General features: G+C 38.7%; 1 protein-coding gene across 1 annotated transcript in view; it reads left to right on the top strand.

Annotated features, from left to right (window-relative positions):
* Positions 1-5,846: 5,846 nt before the first annotated feature.
* Positions 5,847-17,125, top strand: part of LOC124288673 (disabled homolog 1-like) — a 31,946-nt gene continuing 20,667 nt past the window's right edge. Inside the window, exons 1-2 of the mRNA XM_046725241.1 lie at positions 5,847-6,026; positions 12,899-12,995. The gene's annotated coding sequence lies outside the window, so the exon portion shown is untranslated. The remainder of the gene's footprint in view (positions 6,027-12,898; positions 12,996-17,125) is intronic.

Here is a 17,125-nt window from a genome sequence, read left to right as displayed (position 1 = left end):
AGACTGTTACAATAGTATCCTTCTGGTAGGACAGGACTGTTACAACTATCCTTTACAATAGTATCCTTCTGGTAGGACAGGACAGACTGTTACAATAGTATCCTTCTGGTAGGACAGGACAGACTGTTACAATAGTATCCTTCTGGTAGGACAGGACAGACTGTTACAACAGATCCTTTACAATAGTATCCTTCTGGTAGGACAGGACAGACTGTTACAATAGTATCCTTCTGGTAGGACAGGACAGACTGTTACAATAGTATCCTTCTGGTAGGACAGGTGGACAGGACAGGACAGACTGTTACAATAGTATCCTTCTGGTAGGACAGGACAGACTGTTACAATAGTATCCTTCTGGTAGGACAGGACAGACTGTTACAATAGTATCCTTCTGGTAGGACAGGACAGACTGTTACAATAGTATCCTTCTGGTAGGACAGGACAGACTGTTACAATAGTATCCTTCTGGTAGGACAGGACAGACTGTTACAATAGTATCCTTCTGGTAGGACAGGACAGACTGTTACAATAGTATCCTTCTGGTAGGACAGGACAGACTGTTACAATAGTATCCTTCTGGTAGGACAGGACAGACTGTTACAATAGTATCCTTCTGGTAGGACAGGACAGACTGTTACAATAGTATCCTTCTGGTAGGACAGGACAGACTGTTACAATAGTATCCTTCTGGTAGGACAGGACAGACTATTACAATAGTATCCTTCTGGTAGGACAGGACAGACTGTTACAATAGTATCCTTCTGGTAGGACAGGACAGACTGTTACAATAGTATCCTTCTGGTAGGACAGGACAGACTGTTACAATAGTATCCTTCTGGTAGGACAGGACAGACTATTACAATAGTATCTTCTTCTGGTAGGACAGGACAGACTGTTACAATAGTATCCTTCTGGTAGGACAGGACAGACTGTTACAATAGTATCCTTCTGGTGGACAGGACAGACTGTTACAACAGTATCCTTCTGGTAGGACAGGACAGACTGTTACAATAGTATCCTTCTGGTAGGACAGGACAGACTGTTACAACAGGACAGGACAGACTGTTACAATAGTATCCTTCTGGTAGGACAGGACAGACTGTTACAATAGTATCCTTCTGGTAGGACAGGACAGACTGTTACAATAGTATCCTTCTGGTAGGACAGGACAGACTGTTACAATAGTATCCTTCTGGTAGGACAGGACAGACTGTTACAATAGTATCCTTCTGGTAGGACAGGACAGACTGTTACAATAGTATCCTTCTGGTAGGACAGGACAGACTGTTACAATAGTATCCTTCTGGTAGGACAGGACAGACTGTTACAATAGTATCCTTCTGGTAGGACAGGACAGACTGTTACAATAGTATCCTTCTGGTAGGACAGGACAGACTGTTACAATAGTATCCTTCTGGTGGACAGGACAGACTGACAGGACAGGACAGACTGTTACAATAGTATCCTTCTGGTATAGACAGGACAGACTGTTACAATAGTATCCTTCTGGTAGGACAGGACAGACTATTACAATAGTATCCTTCTGGTAGGACAGGACAGACTGTTACAATAGTATCCTTCTGGTAGGACAGGACAGACTGTTACAATAGTATAGTATCTTCTGGTAGGACAGGACAGACTGTTACAATAGTATCCTTCTGGTAGGACAGGACAGACTGTTACAATAGTATCCTTCTGGTAGGACAGGACAGACTGTTACAACAGTATCCTTCTGGTAGGACAGGACACTGACAGTACTGTTACAATAGTATCCTTCTGGTAGGACAGGACAGACTGTTACAATAGTATCCTTCTGTTACCAGGACAGGACAGACTGTTAAGACAGTAGAGGTTCTGGTGAGCCGACAACTATTTCTCTGTTTTTAATGTACAGTAAGTTTATTAGACAGTTTCTGACCCACAAACAATGTATCCAAATTACAACATGCACTTAGCAGACCTACACATTACTGCCTCAACAAATTGCCATGATATAAAGTCAGTATATACAACATATATACCACTACATAGCTGGTCCAAATTACAACATGCACTTAGCAGACCTACACATTACTGCCTCAACAAATTGCCATGATATAAAGTCAGTATATACAACATATACCACTACATAGCGGTCAGTACTTGGTCACAAGATATGTCTTTTCCTACAAATGGTAAAATATGATGTCGCATAAGCAACGGATTGGCAATAGAATTAAAGGACATGTCCAATAATGGTTCCATATATAATCAGTCGGTATATATCTACACGCATACTGCATTCACACATGTAATTGGATGTTATTTAAGTAGTGATATATAGTCACAATTAATGACACAACTTCATGAATTAGCTACAAAGTTGATTGAATATCTAAACATATAAATAAACTTGAATACTAATTCTGAACAACTAGTACTGTTTATAACTCACACTAATTGTTAAGTGTAATTTGAAAGTTAACCGAGAATTATATATATATATATCTTATCAATAACATCTACTGTTATAACTATCAAACAACGTTATACTTTGCGTCACGCCGGACGGAATAGTTATTCGCCGGACGGACCTCGCCACCGGTTGCATTTTATCCAGAATAGTTATTATTAGGTGGCACGAACAAACGCTTTAACCACTAGGCTTTTGCTTGGCGCTAATAGATATTTAATTTTAATTTGTATTCATACATCGCCGGCTTCACTCCTTCATTAATTTTCTTTGTCGGACTTCCCGCTGACGTAAACAATGATCAAAGCAACGATGAAATTAGTCTTAACCCACGAGTTGAAAAATTAAACTTCACGCAGACCTCGATTCTGTTGGAGTTTGATTTCAACGATCACGCCAGCAAGGCCCCAAAGCTATATTGTATGTGCGCATCTTTCAGTAACACGGGTTTCAAATATACTACTCACACTTTGCTAAGGATCCCAAAAAATCACAACTTAACTTAAACGTAGATTTATAATTTGAAATTGTATCCATTTAAAACTGGATAAATAATAATACGGTAACCCCTCTTTAGGCAAACAGTCACTTTAATCTAACCTTATGCACTTGATACATGAGTAACCATAAAAATGGTTTTCATGGCACCAATCAACCATTTTGCAAATCATGGAACGAGTCATTGACAAGTACACAACATCTGTCAATAGCAGGTATATGGGATCCACAAAATGAAATGACAAACTGAAACCTAGGATCCATGCTTACAATAAGCTTAGATATTTAAACCAAATATGACCCCACATCATATATAGTTTTCTGCTGAATCCATGATTTGATCCCTAGCAAAGTGTGAATAGTATAGATGCGAAACATTTATTCAATGCTTTAATAATGTCGTTTACGAGGTGAGAGGTGATATCGGGTTCACGTGTTGTTGAAAGTTATCCCATTCGTATCTATATTTCAGACACGTATCTGTGTGTGACTGCTTGTACTAGAAAGGGGGGTCGAACCCTCGACTTTACAGTCTCTGGGCAGACGCTCTGTCCACTACACCATGGAAACTGTTCCTGATCATGGTTTCTTACTCTTGTACATGTTATCATTCACATTGGCTACAGAGATTATTTGGAGGTTGTTCGATATATTCAGTCGTTCATTGGTGGTGCGTGGTCCTGTGCATAGAGCTCAGATCACAAATCAGGTGAAGTTAAGCAACGTTGGGCGCGGAGAGTCCTTGGATGGGTGACAGCTTGACACCTGGGAGTGTCTGGAACTTCAGTTCTGCCCCACAACGAAGCACATGTGATACATGTGGTCTCACTTTAGGCAAGTTTGTTTGTTCAAACTTGCCTCTGTTCACCCAGCAGAAAATGGGTACCCGGTGGGATAAGTGACTACTAACCTTCTAGCGCCTCACAGGCAGCTTGGTTATCCGGGGTAATAATAATCAGATTGTAGCGCTTTGAGTGCGCCCCTCCGTGGTGTGGAATTCAGCGCAATACAATTGCCATTATTATTATTATTGCCGCACTCAGCAATATTCCTGTCTGTATATAATCGAGTCTGCACCAGAAAATCCAGTGATCAACATCAACATTAACGATCAACATCATGAGTATATCGATCTACACAATTGGGATTGGGATACGATGACATGATTGTGTCACCAAGTCAGCGAGCCTGACCACCCGATCAGTCGCCTCTTACGACAAGCATGGGTTGCTGAAGATCAATTCTAACCCGGATCTTCACGGGTAGCATGTGTCCATGAAGAGAGTTAAGTATGTGTCACATTCACTGCAGTAGAGTCCCTATTTGCTTGATGAGAGCATCCAGCCAGCACAGAAGATCCATGTGAAGACATACAGTGGTGTGTGTGTGGTGTGGTGTGGTGTGTTATGCCGCAATTTACCTATATCCCAGCAATATCACGGCGAGGGACACCAGAATTAAGAAATACAGTCAAGCGTCCGAGTGCTTTAACGTTATAATAGTTCAGGGCGAAAGTGTGCTTTATTACACTATACATGGTGGTAGAGCGAACTGTATTTCTTTTCTAAGATGCCAAGATACTTTCTAAGGATAATTACGATTAATCTAAGGCAGAAAACAAACGACGGTGTCGGTGACCTAAATTAAGAATCCTCGCACAGGGCTAATTGGCGCGCTGTTCTATTGATGTGACTGCACCCTACGTTAAGACGAACGTTACCAGAAAACAAACAAATGATAAACAGTTTGATGACGGGTTACGTTCTGATTAAATATCCTTCTAAATTATTTTAATTACATCTGTGATTAACGAAAACCATATTGGGCAATATGAACGTCGCATTTCTACTATCAAGTTTAGATCAGTACATCCAGATGAAGCTGAGTAGTCAAGCGACATTCCACGATTGCATTGTGGGAATGTAAACATTGCGAACGTTACCGTGTCGCTGAAAACTTGTGAGTCGAATTGAGACATTTTAAACGTCAGAAAACATAAACGTAATGTTTCCACCAGTGACGTTAGCTGCGTGAAGCAACTGCAAACCAAGGAACGGGATGCAACGGAGCAGTTTACTGTAGGAGGCTGTACGAGGCGATGACAAATGACATGCATCGTGACGTCGCTTACATTGTGACGTAATGCAAAATTGTTCGATTACGAGGGGGCAGACTAGAATGGCATTACATTGTGACGTAATGCAAAAAGTGCACATTATCGTCTGATAAAGTACTGTCGGCGCCTTTGATCTTTCACCGAAGCATCTTAGAAATGGGCTCAACACGTTGTACCCATGTGGGGAATCAAACCCGGGCCTTCGGCGTGTCGAGCGAACACTTTAACCACTGGGCTACCCCGCCTCCACTTTCTCTATGAGAAGAGTATCTTACAAGCCATACCTCGTGGTATGCGATAGCTGCCTAATATCACACATGTAATTGCGAGAGAAACAGGCACTAGTACTTTAAGCCCTTGCCAAACTGCCCAATAGTGCCGGTATCACATTAACTAGGATAATTGCCACTTTAAAATGTTTAATGTTTTCAATGCAAGGTCTGGTGGACAAGATTCTATCGCTGGTATTCGCGTGTATTTGTTTAAATAACCCGCCTCTCGTTTCTTAGCAGTAGCACGTGCTTTAATAGCATCGCTTACTTTCTAAACAACTAATGCTACTGGGCAAGCGAAACCATTATTGCTACCGATACATATCGATAAACGATATCGAGAATACGAAATGTAGAAAATGCTATAGAATGTTTCTTTTTGTAAATATAATACTCGGATGTGTAAGTTATATTGTTTCGTTTAAAATATGAAATACAATTGCAACATACCATCTATATAATGTATACCGTTAGACTAGTAGTATGTGGATGAGAGGTCACAGTTCGTCGTCTAACATCCGGAACTGGGTGTCGTGTACAGCAGGGGTGTAGTGAGAAGATATTTGTTGATTTCGACGTCACTGCATTCTAATTTAACTTTTGTGGAGAACAGTTGTGTCTGTTGTGATTGAACAAACACGGCGAAAGCGACAGTTGTGGTCTCATAAGATCGTGCATCAATCTAACCGTGAGTAGCGTGAAATCGACCCTTACCTTATTTTGGATCTGTCAATGTCAGGAATCGTACGATGTTCTTGGAATTAATTGCCCAACCAAAATCACCAGTTCTTTGCCACGTTTAAAATAGATGCAACTTCTGTTCTTACATGTATTTTTGTGTCGCGACAGACAGGTATATACCTCGTAAGCACTTACTGTATTTCAAGTCGATGGGTGTATCGTCTGTTAACGCCCCCTTGACCGCTTGGTGAAGTAGTGTATAATTTGTTGTTCTTATGAGCTGTAGGTGTTTAATTTATTCTCACAATTAGACAAAAACTTTTGATAAAGTATACATTTTATGTTACTGCGTGTGTTGTTGTGATGTTACGTTTTTAATTGCATATAATTTGTGAAATAGTATCTTCGACAAAACAAGTTGACCAGATTCAGCTAGCTGGGTCATATTGACCACTTGGCAGAAAGTGAACAGACATTTGGTTGTTAACAATTGTTTGTTGTGTACAACTGCTGTTCAAACGTAATTTGAACAAACACATTTTAGTTGCAGGGTTTCACATTGGTATATATTGATTGTCATCCAAAATATCCATTAGATATTTTTCAAAGTTTGGAATGTCAAAGAATGTCCAATCATAAGTGATAAAATGATGACTGACATTTGTCCACAGAAAAATCAATGCAGTTGCAGATGTGTAATTCATCACAATTTAGGTTTATAGGGAAATTAGTATGTTGGTTTCTGTAGTAAAGTCTCCGCTATTTATGAGATGAGCTTTGCATAATTGTTTTAGTGCTCTAGTATTTGTTTGGCCAGTGTTTTAAACAGTAATTCAAGCTACAGGTGGCAAAATATATCATAAGCAATTTAATTTTGTTACCAGGATTTCTGATAATGAAATTAAAAAATGAAAGATATGAAATCTTTATACGATTTTAGTTCAATTGGACTAAAAGTTAACATGACTTGCATTGTGGCCAACTTCTTCAGTATCTGTTAACAAGAATGTTGAACCATTGCCATAATGAAATTACAACTTAAGAACTGCTTTCTTCCACCAGTGATAGCATCAAAAATAGATGAAGAGGTCTTGTCCAGTTTTGAGGATGGTCGCCTTGTCTGGCATAATGAAAAGAATTACTTAATTTCAAATACTGTTACAAGTTCAGATGAAATGAAGACGCTATAATCTGTTGAAAACAACTGTCATTTGTTTAGTTAATGTAAAACAAAATTAAGCATCATGTTTAATAATTGGCTTAGAAAGCTTATCCCTCCCCTCCTTATCCCCACACCCCACATATTTCATCCTTATCTTTATTATAATACATCAGATATGCTGCTGTCATCAAGGAGGACTAGTAGTATTAGAAGGTTGACATGTGAAAAAGTCTACCAAATAGGTTGTTAACTAATCTACATTACAAATGTGTTCTTACAAATAACCCTTATATCTGAGAGGTATATTTGAGAGGTAGAACTTTAAAAGAATCTGGTATGTATAAACGTAAAATGTATTTTGTAGTGACATTCAAGTTCTAAAAATTGATAACTAGGAACTCTAATCAGGGAAAAGTGATCAGCTGGATATATTGAATTATGTGGTTTTTGACACAATATTTACATATATTTACATAATTTGCTTTGGCAATCAAACTTAAGGTGGTTCCTTGTGGGAAGGCAATGGAAAAAAAATAAATGTATTTCTTTACTTAATGGCTAACATTGATACTTTAAAAACAGATTCTGACAAACTTGGCCTTGGCTCAACTTCATAACATAATTTGACACCTCAAGTGTCAATCAAATGTAGACCTTTTGGTCTGAAATACATACCTGAGTACACCCCCTGAGATAATTAGGTATTAATTAGCTATGTACATGTGCTAGCGCGGCTGTACTCTTTACACAGCATTTCTATTTATTGCTAAGTAATTCAATAGGCTTGACTCATGTTACCTCAGTGGGAGTGTTCCCAGCTCTCCTTTACACCTTGCTGTCATGTAGCATACTCTTCGTTTCATAAATGATAGCAGAGTACAGTAGTAGGATTGTTCTTGGTGCTGTAACATTCTTCATTACAGCCTTCCCCATCAGCCCTGAGTATCACCCAACTCCCTTCCAAACACACAAAACCCATCAAAATACATCAACAGTCCTTGATAATGGTGTAAGAATGTACATGGAAATGTTGCTATAAACACAAAGTTATTATCCATAAAGGTGTATGCTTTGTAAGCTTCGACACCAGTCCCTTACAGACATATTGCTACTTATCAAAGTTACTGTAGGTAAAAATTCTTAACCAATTTTAAGTGAGTTCAGTCATGAGAGAAATGCCTGATTGCACATAGTGTGAATCTTGTGTGCCACGATGGTCTAGTGTTTTTTATGTTCAGCTGGTCAGTGTTGAATGGTTGGTTGAGTCCAGCGGTTATTATGCAGGCATTATGAAGCGAAATAACAAGCTTCTTAGTGGCTAGTCTTCTGAAAGACATTTGTAAGCTTCATCATGCTAGGTTGTTCGTACTTGACTGAGCTTACATTGACTGGCCATACAGACCTGGCATACTTCACGCAAGGCCAGTATATGCCACACGAGACCCATCATACTTCACACAAGACTCAGCATATGCCACATGAGACCCATCATACTTCACAAAGGAAGCATATGAGACCCATCATACTTCAACTAGACCCAGCATATTTGCCACACTTTGAGGATGGGCCCAGGATGCTTCACAATTAGATCCAGCATATGCCACAAGAGACCCAGGACAGTAGACCCAGCATATGCCACATGAGACCCATCATACTTCACTAAACCCCACACAAGACCCATCATACTTCACACAAGACCCAGCATATCAGCCATCTGTCATGAGATCCATCATGTACGATGGATTTTCACACATGAGACCCATCATACTTCACACCACATGAGACCCCATACTTCACACTACACAGCATATGCCACATGAGACCCAGGATGCTTCACACTAGACCCAGCATATGCCACATGAGACCCATCATACTTCACACTAGACCCAGCATATGCCACATGAGACCCATCATACTTCACACTAGACCCAGCATATGCCACACGAGACCCAGCATATGCCACACGAGACCCATCATACTTCACACTAGACCCAGCATATGCCACATGAGACCCATCATACTTCACACTAGACCCAGCATATGCCACACGAGACCCATACACACTTCACACTAGACCCAGCATATGCCACATGAGACCCATCATACTTCACACTAGACCCAGCTTATGCCATACGAGACCCAGCATTCTTCACACTAAACCCAGCATACTTTAGACCAAATAACCTGTAAATATCCATGTTAGAATCTACAGCAATCCATGCTTGTCGTAAGAGGCGACTAACGGGATCGGATGGTTAGACTCGATGACTTGGTTGATCTGTGTCATCATATCCCATTTGCGTAGATCAATGATCATGATCTGATCACTGGATTGTCTGGTTCACGCTCTATTATTTACAGTCGCCCCCATACAGGTGGAATATTGCTGAGTGCGTCATTAAACAAACAAACAAACAAACAATATAGCTAATGATGCTATGCAGCTGAATTGATCTTCATGATAAAGGCAGCTTGTATTAGTTGGAAGCCATGTGAAAAGCTGTTGTGAAAAACATAAGCAGGAAGACCTGATGAGATGTTCTTTGCCAGTGTCTCTGTTATCTGACCTAGACACCTTCGGAACGTAAAGCCGACAAGCCTTGGGGTTGGGTGAAGTGTATACCTGATAGTGATATAGAGAGAGCCTCTTCTTGAAGGTTAGCATCCATTAACGGTACATGCTTTGTTGAACAACGTCATAACATTTTCTCGACAAGTAGAGAGGTAATTCATCATAAAGATATTGTCTGTAAAAAAATGAAGCCGTTGCGTGCAGAAACTGGGTAATAAACAAGGAGCCCGTTCAGTATCTGATGCATAGTGGTGCGGACTACGTTGTGATATGATATCTCTTCCTATCCATATGACACAAGAATTTCTGTGGATATGATAACGAGAGTATTACAGTTCATCAGATTAATGTTGTCAGTCTAACAGTAAAAAAAAACAGAGGTTCCAATATAGCTGTAATTCAAGGTCAAATAGAGCGTGCTTGTTACATACTTATAGTAGTCTGTGTAATTGGCAAGTAGAACTGGCAAGGCTCATCAAAATCACAAGATGCCTTGAAACATGAGTTTTGGCATCAGGATACATGTAAGTGGGTAAAATAAAAAAGAAGAAGATATTTCAGATTGATTTCCATTTGTAACGGACTGGTGCTACTTGTTGTAGAATCAATTTGTAATAAACACACAGTCTGTTGGAGAAAAATAAGAAATTCAAGAATTTCAAAGGAAAACTACAGTTATTAATCATGTTAGGCCTAAAAAACAAATGTTGTGGTTCTGATTACCCAACAGACCCTAGAATTCTGGCGTCGACCCTAATTTTTTTAAGCGGAATGATTAAAATAAGTTTTCAGATACCATTGTTTTTTGCCGGCACCAACAGATGTCTGTCATTCTGATAGAGAAAGTCGATATGATGGCCGCAAGCTTGATTGAATAAACAATTACACATTGATAAATGTATTATTAGTCTGTACTTTACTTCGAAAAAAAAATATTAAAAAAATATTTCCGACCTACCTACCCTAAATTTAATAGAGGTGTAATTGGAACCACAACATTTTTTTTATTTGGCCTTAATAGACTATTCAGTCATATTTGTAAAACTTAGTTTGATGTAACTTGGTATGCTCCGCTGGACAATAATATGATGTTTATACCCTACAAGAGTTCTATAATGTAATTTTATTGCAAACAATAATCTATTTAATGCTGGTTTAAGCAAGGTACTGCTAGAGGTTGTTGCTGTGTGATTTATTTCAAGCAAGTATATATGCAAAAGAGGGTACCTAGTATGTAGTATATTTATATCCCAGATGAACGATAGTGCATTATATATCGCCGAAGACCCGGGTTCGAATCCCCACATGGGTACAATGTGTGAAGCCCATTTCTGGTGTCCCCCGCCGTGATGTTGCTGGAATATTGCTAAAAGCGGCGTAAAACAAATTCAGTCAGTCAGTCAGTCAGTTAAACAACAAACAAACAAAGCTATTTCATTTGAAAAGATTCTTTGGACAAGGGACATTCAAAACCTGAACTTGAAGAAGATTTGGGCATGTTTCATTCAGCATGTTTGGAGTTTTGCATTACAAACAAGACTGGGCTGAAGGGAAAATAATATGGTGTCGGAACTTAGAGCCAGACTGCTTTCTTGGTAAAATAATTGGAATTACAGAAAAAATATATTTTGCAAAAGTTGTGAAGGTTGAACTTGTCAATTCTTGCACATCAGCTGATATTGATGATAGACATGTATATCACAAGCTGTGTAATGTGTCCTATTTAGTGATACCTGTCATATCGGTAACATGTCCCATATAGGTTACCACCTGACTTTGCTTAAATACCTTCCTCTGTATGCCTCTAAGCTACTTAACTCGCCATTAACCTCGTGCAATACGCAATACTTGATGTATATGGTACTCGGGTTACTTCACTTACAGCCCATGCCCTCCAAACTTGGCCTGTGAACTTTGGTTACTGTCCTGTTTAGCATGGATGGAGGGCTCCACACTTACTGACAAGTGATAAAGGAAGTTGCATATTGTCTACGTATTGTTGTCAACTGATTGGACCTATTTATTATCACTGAATCAAGAAGGGATCAAGTGTTTTAAGGACAGATATATAGTGTCACAGGGCGGAAGTTATAAGAAAGGCAAGCTACTTTATGGGTGACATAAAGTATATTTTACATCCTCATGTATAGAAGAAATGTTATGTTGACATGTCCAGTGTACTGGGCTGATTGAATGATTTCAGGTATGCATTTGAAGCCAAATATTTACTGGATTCTAGTTTCTGTTATTTTGTTATACAAGTGCACCACAGGCCAGTCACAAAGATGTGTGGGTGTTCCCTATGGAATGATAGTGTGCATGGTTTAATGTGACGTGTAAATGTGCGTCCAGTACAGAAAAAAATGGGCGCAGAAAAAATTCACTGCGATGCACAATATGACTGGTTGTACCCACAAAACATCTCCGACTCCGAAGTCGGTTCTTTTAGAGCAGTTATGTGCATCATTTAATCCATCAGTCCACATAATCAATGATTAATTCCAGGCTCTGAAGACATACAGTACTCAAAACATACAATACTCTACACCATTACTTTACAGAACCCTCATATTGCCTGCAAGCACCCTTATAAATAATAATTGGGGGTCCCCGGGCCCCCATGTTAGTGAGTCGAGGTAAAATCCTGTGGTGTGTCAAATAGAAGAGTAATTTTCATCTACCTCCTAAATCAGTGAACATCACCAAAGCTAAATAATATTTTCATTGAGAGTGATAATACCCTTTTTCTTTCTTAATACCCATGTATATTTTGTCATAATAGTTTTAACAATGTCATCAATACTAAAACAGAAATTAGTTCAAACTTAAGAAGAGTCTGTTAGTCTAAGAGTTTCAAAATACAGGAAAAGGACTAGAGACATTTCCTAGGGGACTACCCTTCACTGTGTGTCAGTGTGCAGCTTTGTATCAGGCTATTTTGAAAACAATTTTATTTTTCTTATCTGGTGTAATATATATGTCAAAGTGATGTGATAGAATCTTAAGGAAATGGAATTTTGAAGATATGATATTGATATGTTACATTTCATTCCATTGAAGGACGTACAAAATGTGTCCCAAAACATTCACGTTAAGTCATGCTTATTTATCATACTAGTAGTGACTGATCCCCACTTTATTACAGCGTGTCCTAGAGAGCTGGTGTGATACCCCCCAGGATGATCTGAAGCCTGGGGTGCCCACAGTGAGAAGACCCTACAGGAGACCGCTGACATCTACAGGTCATTGTGAGATATACATTTGTAGTTGATAGTGAACAGGCATTAATTAGGTGTACATTTCACATGTACGTTTCAGTCCTGTCAGTCAAGGACAAGACTAGAGAAGGCTGAGGGGAGTGTCTATCTTCGCTTGTGTCATGCTTATTTCCCTTGTACATTGGTGTAAGTAGGCTTGTCTGTATACAAATTAACCTTAAAGTTACATCATCGGTGATTGACTAAAATGATACTCTGTAATGATGGAATTTGAGGTTATGTTAAATAATGTATTTCATTTTTATGAGTAAAATGATATTGATTGGTATCGATCTACATTGGGGTATTTGTTATTAACCTCAATTGAAGTGATAAACATTGGCACTAGTTGTGGACTCCCTGCTAAACTGCTCAGTAGTTAAAATATCAGAGGGTCAGATGGAAGTATGCTATTATTTTGCTGTATGTTATCATGTATGGAATATTGGACTAAAATGTTGGCTTCTATTGGTGGTTTCTTAAGTTTGATCCATGTTTGGTGGGATTGTGCAGCATTGTCAAGACATTGTGTTGAGTTTCATCATTGGGTATTCTGCCACAAACATTGTAGCATGGACTGATATATATCTAACAACATAAGGATTCATAGAGATAAGGTCTTACAATGGAGCTACTTAACATTCCACCAGATGTGATGTAGGACGTGGTGACAAGGATATGGATTTGTTTCCCTTCAGGAATTTATTAAGGAATACTTCTTCCTACAAGATATGGAAGATGATGGGAAAAACTCTCCAGAAAAGAATGTGTGTATTGAATTACAGGGCTCCAGATAAGGGCCGTATCAGCGTATGTACGGATAACAAATATGCATGGTAGGTAGGAAATAATTTAGAAAACGTAGCAGATACGCACCACAGCAATGGTGTACGGTCTTAGAATCATTTACAGACGTATTTATCTGAAAAAGTATTAGTTTATTGACCTGTTTACACAAGAGTAGCAATATTGTGGTGCTTATATGAAACGAAACACAGGATTACTGATACTCCATTAAATTCCATTCAGTACTCTAAATGTACTCTTACGGTTTTCCAGTACTCCTATGTTGAAAATATAAGAAGTACGTACTCCTGATGTTGAAAAATTATCTGGAGCCCTGGAATTATATACATTTAAACATGTTGAATGCAATCATTGCATTGTCTTGATGCACATATTCTAATTTTCTCACAGCTAATTGCACTGTTTCAGATTCTGTGAAGGTGTGAGGGAAATTGATAGATTAGGGAAGCAAATGACATTTGATTTGTTATCCCCCGCAACACGTTTTGCGGGTGGGTGTGTATTAAAATGGACTCCGTGCGTGCGTCCGTGCACATTTGTCTTTTCCGGAGCAGAACTTTAAAACCGTTCAATATTTCTTCACCAAACTTGGCACATAGATTGGTCTGGTGGCGTACTGGTGGCTTTTGGTAGTTTTGGTATTCTGAATTAAATATTTTTTGGCGTTTCCATGGCAACAAGTTTGACTTAGACTGATAATGGTGGTAGCGCTCTTTTCCGGAGCAGAACTCTAAAACCGTTCTCTATTTCTTCACCGAACTTGGCACATAGATTGGTCTAGTGGTGTACTGGTGCCTTTTGGTAGTTTTGGTATTCTGAATTAAATATGTTTTGGCGTTTCCATGGCAACAAGTTTGACTTAGACTGAAATTGGTGGTAGTGCTCTTTTCCGGAGCAGAACTCTAAAACCGTTCAGTGTTTCTTCACCAAACTTAGCACATACATACATCTGGTGGTGTACTGGTGCCTTTTGGTAGTTTTGGAATGCTGAATAAAATATTTTTGGCATTTCCATGGCAACAAGTTTGACTAGATTGAAATTGGTGGTTGTGCTCCTTTCTGGAGCAGAACTTTTAAAACCTTTCAATACTCTCCTTACACTTTTCTATATACACACCTAAACATTGACATAATCATAGCTCGTAGACATATTCATGAAGAGTATTTTGCCATTGCTGGGGATATTGATGACTTTGTCTTCTTGTTATGTATTACTTTCTTGGTTATGTTTATGTGAATATTTAAATCGCAGGTTTGATGATAGTCTCTTTCCATTTATGTGAGATCGCTGTGGTAAATCATGTGTTTTATTATTTGATATTCAGATGAAGAAAATTTTGAAAACCAAATATTAAAAATCCCAAAGTAGAGCCTTAATTTGAAATTTTCTTTGTTATACAAACCACTGAATATGAATATGAATAAGTATTACATTGTTTCATAAAGTACCACATAGAAATTAGGCCATGAAGTATTCCCATCATCAATACATGAGAACCAAATATGATTATAAGCATACCCCAGAAAATACTAGTGTTGGGAATTGGTTGCAATCTCACAATTGATAATTTGTTCATTACCAGTGAGCAATCATCGAAAAAAATTGGTTAGCGTCATTTCTCAGATTTTCCTATTCAGGTGTTATTGCAGATAAGTATAACATGGTTCTATGTTGATTTTTGTGCAGATTGCTTTTGCAAATTTCACATCCAATTTAAAATGTTGCAACTTGCTACTTTAAAGTGATGACTAATATATCATGAACATAAACTTCCTGCAGTCTTCAAGAAATATTCAGTCATGTCTTTTCAGTAAATGAAGTGAGTTTTCTAAGAGTTAAACACGTTTTCAGGCCCTGACAACTTCTAAAATATGTTCCATTGTCAAGTGTTTCAAACACTAAAACAGTAGTTCCAAAATCGTTTGTGTTTGATAATGAAAAAATGTGATCGATTGCTTGGTTGTTTGATCACTGCGACCAATCTTTGATTATTTCAATTAACACACTACTAGACACTAGATATACAGTTTGGCAGGATTCAACTAGGGCATTGCTGTCAGTGTGTCAGGTACATATTGTCTACATATCATTGATAGAGGGGAGATACAGGGAAAGCTATGAAGCTAGACATGTTTGTACTTGAATGTCTTGATACTCCAGATACTGTACACCGATATCACATTCATTGTTCATATCTCACAGTTATCATGAACTTTGATAGGACAGATGGATGTTGGGGACTGGTATGAGGCATGTTAGTGGGTGAGTTTCAAGATGGATGTATAATCAGACATTAAGTTGTCTTACTGAGTTTGACTAGTGGTGAGTTTATCGTCAATCTCTCTGGATAATGTATGTGTTATTGTGATCTTATGAAGAAATCATTCTGACATAACCCTTATTGATTATTGAGTCTAGTGTACTGTGTGTTCTGTTGTATAGTGGTTAAGGAAAATGGTTATCATAATATTGTTTATTTGCATACATTTAATATTTGGATTATTTTGTTTGTTTAAATATACATTTATACTTATATTTGTTTGGCAAAAATACTGAATGACTGTTTCAAGTTTACCAGCTGACCCTTTCCGCCCGGAGAGCGGAAGGTCGCGGGTTTGATCCCCGGCCGCGTCATACCTAAAGATGTTAAAATGTGGTACTTGTTGATCCCTGCCTAGTGCTCGGCATTAATGGGTACAACAAGGACTGGTCGGCTCGGAGTCAGTATATTGTGTCTGAGTGGGGTATTCATGCTTCACTGCGGCATGGTATCTCAGTGGGCTAGCACTATTAAACCAGCTTCAGTCTTGGCTAGTACAAGCAGCCGCACTTACTCATACACATACACACGCATGCACGTCGTCATTAGAGCGAAATATTTTCAAGTACGACTGTTCTGAAGACATTTTGGTTTTTCATTTAAAACTGTTTGCTCAAACACACCCAGTGCAAACTGGTCATATCGCCTGGATACACCCAGAGATGAGTGCAGGTGAAATGCGAAGTAGATTTGCATATATAAGACGGTGGTCAACGATACACCGGCCGATCCGTTCCTTTCTCCCACTCTCCCACTCTCCCATTCGAGCTTATTCGTTCGAGCCATTCAGTTTTAGGCATCGTTAGACTGTTAGATTGTTTAACTTGTTGTTAGAATATTGTAGTGTTAACGTTAGACAATTAGTGGTATTTAGAGGTTCATTCAAAGGTTATTTTCATCTTTAAGAGAATCACGTTTACTTCTTTGTAAATCATCCATAGTTTTCTCACTGATAATAGTTATCACGTTTAGTTCCTTGTTTAGGCC

The sequence above is a fragment of the Haliotis rubra genome, unplaced genomic scaffold (assembly GCF_003918875.1).
Source record: "Haliotis rubra isolate DU_JTF1 unplaced genomic scaffold, ASM391887v1 Scf422, whole genome shotgun sequence".
NCBI lineage: Eukaryota > Metazoa > Mollusca > Gastropoda > Lepetellida > Haliotidae > Haliotis > Haliotis rubra.
The sequence above is the reverse complement of the archived record's forward strand: the minus strand, read 5'-3'. Positions and strand labels throughout refer to the sequence as shown.